At 43.4% G+C, this 8601-nt stretch overlaps 1 long non-coding RNA gene across 3 annotated transcripts; it reads left to right on the top strand.

The window, feature by feature from the left end:
• Nucleotides 1–1051: 1051 nt before the first annotated feature.
• On the top strand, nt 1052–7327 carry LOC102548435 (uncharacterized). 3 transcript variants are annotated; one of them, XR_005489026.2, is made up of 3 exons: nt 1052–1212; nt 3246–3307; nt 7156–7327. It is a non-coding gene; the product is annotated as an uncharacterized LOC102548435 (long non-coding RNA). The 3 variants fall into 3 exon arrangements; XR_594296.4 differs by having other exon boundaries at nt 3246–3420; XR_005489027.2 differs by having other exon boundaries at nt 3227–3420.
• The last annotated feature ends 1274 nt before the right edge of the window (nt 7328–8601 follow it).

Here is an 8601-nt window from a genome sequence, read left to right as displayed (position 1 = left end):
GCTCTTAAGCGAAGATGAGCACAGCTAAAAGGGGCTCCGGAGGCAAATGGTAGGAAGATGGTGTCTAACAGACAAAACCGAAAGCAGAGGGGAGGGGCATGATGGCTTCGGTGTTTATCCTTAAACATCCTCGCATTCATTGCGTCTGCATTTCTCAAACCAGAGATGCTGACATTCGAAATATACAAAAGTTCTTCTGGTAATTTTGCCAATCCTAGATTACGCTTTACGTAGAGGACTAAGCCTAAAAGAATCCCATAAAATTCTGGTTTCATGGGGAACTCTAGCACAAAGATGGCGTCGTAAAGCCTGTCTTGCCTTGAAAAGGAGATGCTGACTTTGGTGATGTACGCATGCCTACTTCTGGCTCTGCAGGGGAGGATGGAAGCCCAAACAACCCATGTTTGGGTGTTGGTTATGGGTAGCAAACTATGATCGCTAAGGACTGGCTCCGACTGTTGGATGTAGCAGGAGTTATCAATGGCTACTGTGTTTCCGGATAAATTCTACTGTGCCTACAGCACACCCAGTGTAGACCACCACCTTAGAAAGGTCAGCCTTTCTAAGAGATACTGTTAAAATAAAACCAATTTAGAATTGAGTTTGAAGCCTAATCTTATAAGAACCATTAACTTTTTAGCTATACAAAAGAAAACGAACACATCCAGGTTGGTAGTCGGTAACATTATAAATAACACATATGTCAATATGTTGACAACCGGAGTCATGCTGGGTGCAAATGTAACACATAACCTAAAAACAAGTAAAGTTTATTTAAACTTTTGCATACTTAATAGAGTGCTCTCAAAACCTTTCAGAGAGATCTGTGGAATATGCTGTGCAAAATGTTTAATGGAAAAAGCTTCGTATGAAAGACAGAAATGCCAGATCCTAGCTGCAACCTTAAGGTCTCCAAAGAAGACTGTTGGGGACATACACGTATTATGATAATGTTAACCACTTCCCCAAAGCCTCGCCTGTGGCCAAGGCCTTGCACAAACTGCGGTCACTATTGGGTTGACTGCTCTGCTCTGCCTAAGTCAAGGTAGGTCAATTTCCCCAAGTTCCCCAAACACAGGAAAACCTCTCAGACTTTTCAGGTCTGGCTGCCAAAGACTTGTGCTCTCCTACAGCAGCATAAGCTGCGGTGTGGTTCTGTGTGATAGTCGAAGACTGACATCAGCCTCTAATAAAAGCACCCCTGGAGCCTAGGTAACTGTCCAAGTAACAGTAAGTCTCTGTCATTTTAATTGATATAGAGGCCGTTAGGATTCTACTCCCTGCTATGGGTTAGCCTTCTTAGATTTCCGATGATGTTGACAGCGAGATGGTCTTCGTTGGACAACAGCTGCCCGATGCCTCATTTTATATATGAAGCGAGCCTTTCTAGAGCCATTGGGTCTTCTGCTGAGAAAGACCAACTCAATAGACAGGCTGGCCTTACTAACAGGCTTTGTGGTAAAGGATAAACAGGTTTCAGAGGTAACTTTTTAACTATTCCTTTATTTAATGGGACTCGTGGTGATCAACTACCTGTGTATCCTGTTAGATGGTTGGAGTAAAAAAGGCTTTAAATTTGTGTGAATTCTGACGGTCTAAGAAAACTATTCTAGAGTAATAAAAGTCATACAAAGTCCTGAGGATATAAAAACTTAGACTATGAAGTTCTAAAAATGACTTATGATGTAAATGTATCACTCTGCGCTGTTGTTACACAAAGATTTCAAAGGTTCAGAGTTTTGTTTTGTTTTGTCTTTTAGATTTGATTGTTTATTTTTTAATTTTTTATTAGATATATTTCTTTGCTTACATTTCAAAGGTTATTCCCCTTCCCGGTTTCCTGTCCGTAAGCCCCCTATCCCCTCCCCTCCCCCATACAGGTATTCCCCCCATACATTCCCCTTACTGCCCCCCATTCCCCTGCACTGGGGGTCCAACCTTGGCAGGATCAAGGGCTTCCCCTTCCCCTAGTGCCCCAACAAGGCTATTTCCTGCTACATGTGCAGTTGGGGCCCTGGGTCAGTCCATGTATAGTCTTTGGGTAGTGGTTTAGTCCCTGGAAGCTCTGGTTGGTTGGCATTGCTGTTCTTATGGGGTTGCAAGCCCCTTCAGTTCTTTCACTCCTTCCTCTAATTCCCACAAAGGGGGTCCTGTTCTCAGTTCAGTAGTTTACTGCTAGCATTGACCTCTGTATTGGACATGCTCTGGATGTGTCTCTCAGGAGAGATCTATATCCAGTCCCTTTCAGCATCCATTTTTTTTTTCTTTTCTTTTTTTCGGAGCTGGGGACCAAACCCAGGGCCTTCCTGAGCTAAATCCCCAACCCCTCAGCATGCATTTTTTTTTTTTAGCTTCATCAATCTTATCTAATTTGGGTGGCTGTATATGTATATATATGCCACATGTGGGGCAGGCTCTGAATGGCCATTCCTTGAGTTGCTGTTCTAAACTTTGCTTCCATATCCCCTCCTATGGATATTTTCCCCCCTTTTAAGAAGGAGTGGGAGCATCCACATTTTGGTCATCCTTCTTGAGCTTCCTGTGGTCTGTGGATTGCATCTTGGGTAATTCGAGCTTTTTGGCGATTATCCACTTATCAGTGAGTGCATACCAAGTGTGTCTTTCTGTGATTGGGTTACCTCACTCAAGATGATATTTTCTAGTTCATTCCATTTGCCTAAGAATTAGGTTCAGAGTTTTAACATTGATGAGTGGAATTCTGATGCTCTGGCTACTATTATCGGTCACAACCTCAAATTTTTAATTACCTTTGATTGTCTCCTAAATATAGATTTGAAGGTGCTTCTCATAATGCTAAAAGCAGTGAGTGTCTCTCTCTCTGTGTGTGTGTGTGTGTGTGTGTGTGTGTGTGTGTGTATCCAGTCCTCTGGGTATGGAAAAAAATCTTCACACTTTTTAACCCAAAATTAAAACTTTTGTTATGACTCAAAACCAGAAGTCTACTCCAGCTATTTATAGATACGTGTTAGCTGCTTTTTCTACAACACGGATTTCAGTAAATGCAAACCATGGTGATGCTAATGTAACTAAAACTTTTATCTTTTTGTGAATGATTCACATAAACTTCAGTGAATCCCCAACTTGATCCACCTGTCGCAGAGCAAATGCTGTCCACGTAATGTTCCTGCGTGCTGCCTGTTCTGAAAGGGAACTCTCCAAATGTAAGATGTTTCTCTAGGCTCCTTACTTTATTTTCTATCCCTAGTCTATGTCTGTGCTTGCAGAGTCCCACTGAGCTGGTAAACAGCATCCAGAAGTCAGCTGTGACCTACAAACTGACCCAAAGGTGAGCTACATGGGAACTCCAAGTAGTCCTATAAACCCAGAAAGCCCTGATTGCTGATGAAGAATGTGAACCATTCCAGCTGAGGTGGCTGCTCCATTTCCTCGGCTGCCACAGTGAGTCAGATGCTTCTGATGAATACCCCTTTGCCCTAAGCCCTTTCTGGGCTTTGATCCAGCCTTCTTGGGCCCTGATGATGGAGTCCTAATTTCAGCAGGAAGTACTTAAGAGAATACATTGCCCCTTATCCTCATCAGAGGCTAGAATGTTCAATTCAAATGAAACTCCTTGTCAAGGGGAACAAAATGACTATATGTATTGCCTGTTGGCACACCAGGCTCCCTCACTGTTAAAAGAGGTACCTGTTGAAACCAAATAGAGCAATGTCTATCAACAGCTAGATACGTTAGCTAAAATACTTCTACAATATGAGTAGGCACTGACCTGCTCTATGCAAAGAACAAGGAGGATGACTTGAAGAAACATTTATTCTGTGCTATCCAATCAGACTGCATTAAAGAGACCCTAGCCGTGATACAAATTTTGTCTCTTGCCAAATAGAAAGTGCTGAGCGTTGGGGGTTGGTCTGGATATTCAAATGCTAAATACTGGTCCCCAAGATCTGGCTGCAGTCCCAGTGAGCAAATTCTCATGCACAGCAAATAATGTTGTATAAACTCTGCTCACCAAGCTTCTCTGAGTGGTTAAATAAAAATGGCTGCAGCCAACTACTTGGGGGAATAGAGGTAGGCAGTGTTTCCATTACCCGGCTGGAGGTCGTAGGTAGGGACCCTGGGAGAGAAGGACGAGGAGGAAGAGGAGAGAAGAGGAGGCTGCTGTGAGTGGAGGTAGACCATGAGCAAGTGGCCAGGAGAGGAGCATCCTGAGGACAGGCTGATGGAGCAGAAAAGCATTCTGGGGGAGACAAACAGCAGGTAACTTGGGAATTAGCCAGTCAAGTGTATATAAAAACAGATTAGGAATAATCACCCCGTAATCGGGTTAAGCTAATTAAATAGACCGATAGTACTCAGTCCTGATTACTGTGTGTGTTTGTGTGTGTGTGTGTGACACATCACATTAATAACTATAATTAATTAATTATAATTAATTAATAGCTAATAACTATTTTCAACAACAGCTGAGTCACTTGCTGTCTGCTGGCATTGTCAGACCATACAACGGATATAAACGGTTGCTCCCTATTAAGGACTTGAAAGGGACACATAAGACATGAAAGGATGATGGGCCAGTCTGACTCCATTTTAAGAGTGAAAGCCACCTTGTTACAAAGTCATTCCTATTTTCTGTAAAACTTGGATTTAGCCAGGTCTTAACCTATCTTCTGGAGTTTGACATGTTCCACACCCTATACCCTAACCTCTGCCCTGATGAGACGTTCTGCCAAATAATTTTGAGATGTTCAGCCAAGTCCCTATGTAACCAAAATTCCTCTGGAAATCCTCCAGCCCTTGAAACCCCTCTATTTAGTCTTGCAGATTTGGGGGTGCTATATAAGCCCCACCTTTTCCTATGTCCAGTGCTAATTCTTTAAACCCCACTTTAGGGAAATAGCCCTGTCTGACAGAAAATAAAGCTTGCCTAATTTGACCAAAGAATCTGGGTAATGTTGTTTGATGGAATTAACAATTCACGTTCGTTTTTAAAGACAGTTACTGTTGTGTTTATAAAAAGATCAAGAGAGACGGAATGTGTTCTGTGGAGGTGTGGTCAGGTGTAGGGTAAGGGTGTCCTCCGAAGGACACAAGACAGTATAGAATAGAGTTTATTCAGGGTATGGGGAAGAGTTATGGGGGTAGTAGAAAGAGAAAAAGGCAGAGGGGGGGGGAGAGAGAGAGAGAGAGAGAGAGAAGAGGAATAGAGGCTGGTCATGAGCACGTGGAGAGAGAGGTGGGAAGGGAATGGAGAGAGAGAGGATAAGGGGCAAGGAGCCCCTTTTATAGTGAGTCAGGCACACCTGGCTGTTGCCAGGTAACTGTGGGGCGGAGCTTAGACAGAGTGTTAACAGTTACTGCAACAGTCAGTGCAAGAGTGATGGGGGGGGGTGTACTTGGAGTGGGAGGGGACTCTGAGGAGAAGGCCTGATCTGCAAGGCCAAGTAGAGGGCAGAGGTGAAGCCACAGAGAGTCACAGAGGCTTGGGGATGTTATGAAGCAGGAAGTAGAGGAGTGGTGTCAGTTTCTTTGGGACATGGTTGCTAAGGAGGCGGACTTGAGAAACCCAGCGGCGTTGTTCTCGTTTAGCGTTCTATTACTGTGGTAAACACCATGGTCAAGAGCCATTTGGGGGAGAACTGATTTGTTTGGCTTTCACTTCCTCATCACAAGCCATCAATGACGGAAGCCAGGGAAGGAACCTGAAGGCAGGAACTGAAACAGAAACTATGGCTGATAATTGGCTTGCTCTCCCGTGGTTTTCTTATGTACAGAAGGAGAACAAGCCACCTACCCAGGGGTGGCACCACCCTCAGTGACTGTGGCCTCCCCATATCAATCATTAATCAGGAAAATTAATTTTTCCTAGATTCTTAAATTCTCCTAGAAATTTTGATTCCATTCGTGAAAATTTTTCTTATCCCGAACTGTCCACTTATTACTACTGTGGCCTATTGGGAACTAACCGAATTCACCAGGTTACTCAGATTCGGCTCAGGAAAATTTGATAAATCTTTAAAAGTACACATATTACAAGAGCCTGCTACTGGGAACTAACTGAATTCACAAAGAAACAGTGTTTCAGTTCGTTAAAACTTTGTTCTTTCTTGAATAACAAGCTTATTACATGCGAATCCTATTGGGAACCTACTGAATTTAGCATGATACTTATATTCCGTTCCTTAAATTGTTGCTATGTATTGAAAAGCAGACTCATACAAGCATGTCCCATTGGGAACTGACTGAATTTGCCTAGAAATTTTGATTCCATTCATGAAAATTTTTCTATATCCCGAACAGTCCACTTATTACTACTGTGGCCTATTGGGAACTAACCGAATTCACCAGGTTACTCAGATTCGGTTCAGAAAATTTTGATAAATCTTTAAAAGTACACATATTACAAGAGCCTGCAACTGGGAACTAACTGAATTCACAAAGAAACAGTGTTTCAGTTCATTAAAACGTTGCTCTATCTTGAATAACACGCTTATTACATGCGAGTCCTATTGGGAACTTACTGAATTCACCATGATACTTAGATTCCGTTCCTTAAAATGTTGCCTACAGGCCAATCCTATGAAAACATTATCTCAGTCAATGTTCCTCTTCCCAGACGACCCTAGCTTGTGTCAATTTAACAAGCTAACCAACACAGGTGTGTAGCCTCTGATGAGAAGTCTGGTGGCCAGTCTTGGGAGGAAGCGAAGTCTTGAAGGAACTGGGAAAGACTATACCTCCAAAGAGAGATCGGTGTGGCTTGGTGACCCTTTTGTTGAGTTAATGAGGGGAGAGAATTTGAAGGAGGTAAAAGCTTCCACAGACATGGGAGACGCATCGTTGCCACAGATGAACTAGCTGTGGTAACAGACAACTCAAACACAAACTTGCTTCTCTTGAGCCATCGTGTCAGTTAATGAGGAGGCTCTGCTCCACATAGACATTCAGGCTCCCACGTTTCTTCCCACAAGCATGTCTGTTACCTTCAGAACCTAGAGTTCCTGGGGGACCCTCTCCATCTGGGTGAGTAGCGGGAGAGAACATGGGGGGTTGATCTGCAGGCCAGGCCTGGAGCTGGCAAACTTCACTTCTTGTAGAACACAGTATGTGGCCAGCTCTGGTCGCACAAGAATTTAGAAGATGTAGGCTAATATAAGACTTTTTTTTTTTTTTTAGGACACTAAACAAGCTGACTGTGGTGGACCAGCCCTGTAATCCCAGCACTCTGGAGGCAGAGGCAAGAAGGTCTCTGTGAGTTCTAGGGCAGTCTGGGCTCATCAAAAGACTGTCTTAAAATAAGCAAAAATAAAAGAAAACCTAAGAGAAGTGTTGTCATAACTATTGATAACAGTCACGTGTGTCATGTGTGTTGGCTACTTCATAAGTGTTTTCATAACTTGAGTTATAATTTCTACACATGGGTCTTCAAATTTTTAATTTTTCTTAGTTACTGCTTTAAATTCTCCTCTTAAAGGGCTGGAGAGATGGCTCAGCAGTTAAGAGAACTGACTGTTCTTCCAGAGGTCCTGAGTTCAATTCCCAGCTACCACCTGGTGGCTCACAACCATCTGTAATGAGATCTGATGCCCTTTTCTGGTGTGTCTGAAGACAGCAACAGGGTACTCACATACATGAAATAAATGAATAAACTTTTTTTTTTAAGTTTTAAAAAAAAACTCCCCTTAAAAAGATTAAATTGAACCTTCGAGACTCAATTTCTAGCAACCAATTTAAGGATGATATTTGCTTGCCATTCAAAGTCAGAATCAAGTAATAATTTCAGGGTAGATGTTCCAAAACTTTAAAAAAAAAATGACTTTAGGAACGTTTGGGGGTTAACAGAGGTCAGAGTGTCCTTGACTCTGGCTTTATCTCTTGCCACTAAGAGGGTTGTGACCCACAGAGACAGGACATTATGAGGAAACAGCGCCACCTGGCGGGGAGTCGGCTGAGGCTGGTGGTGAAATCTGGTCCTTGGAGAAATCTGCTTTACCGTTAGGGCAGAAAGAGCCTTTAGGTGGCAGAACTTTGTGGGTAGAGCATCCTTGCCTTCTGACTCTGCCACCTCTAGGTGCCCCCACATGTCCAGAAGTTGAGAAGCTCTCTAAATTCTGTCACAGAAGCTTCATCATCACCAGGATCAATGACATCATTGGCCATGGTTGACTTCCCAGCCCTCTTAGCTCCGGTTCCTCTGACAACCAGCCCTCATCATGATGTTACCTCAGAGCCTTCCGAGGGGCTCCTACCACTTAGGAAATGTAGGTGTTCCTGTCAGCTGTTCCCCATTCAGACAACTACACATGTCTTAGGAGATCAAAGTCAGGAGTCCAGAGTGAAAAACTCCAAACTGAACGAAGTACTTCCCTGGCAATCCATGTCTACAAGGGATTACAGCCCACATTGGGGATTCTGTCTCAAGAACTTGATAGGGAGACCAAATATTTATTTTTATTGAATCATAGTGTCATAAAAGCGATCATAAAAGGGAGAGATGGAGAGAGGGGGGAGGGAGAGAATATACAGGGTCAAGAGTGAGGAGCAGGGGAAGGAGGGAGGAAAAAGAGGGGAGAGGAGGAAGGCACGGAGGGAGGGAGGGAGGGAGGGAGGCACGGAGGGAGG

The sequence above is a fragment of the Rattus norvegicus genome, chromosome 9 (genome assembly GCF_036323735.1).
Source record: "Rattus norvegicus strain BN/NHsdMcwi chromosome 9, GRCr8, whole genome shotgun sequence".
NCBI classification, from domain to species: Eukaryota; Metazoa; Chordata; class Mammalia; order Rodentia; family Muridae; genus Rattus; species Rattus norvegicus.
This window is presented reverse-complemented; position numbering and strand designations above follow the sequence as displayed.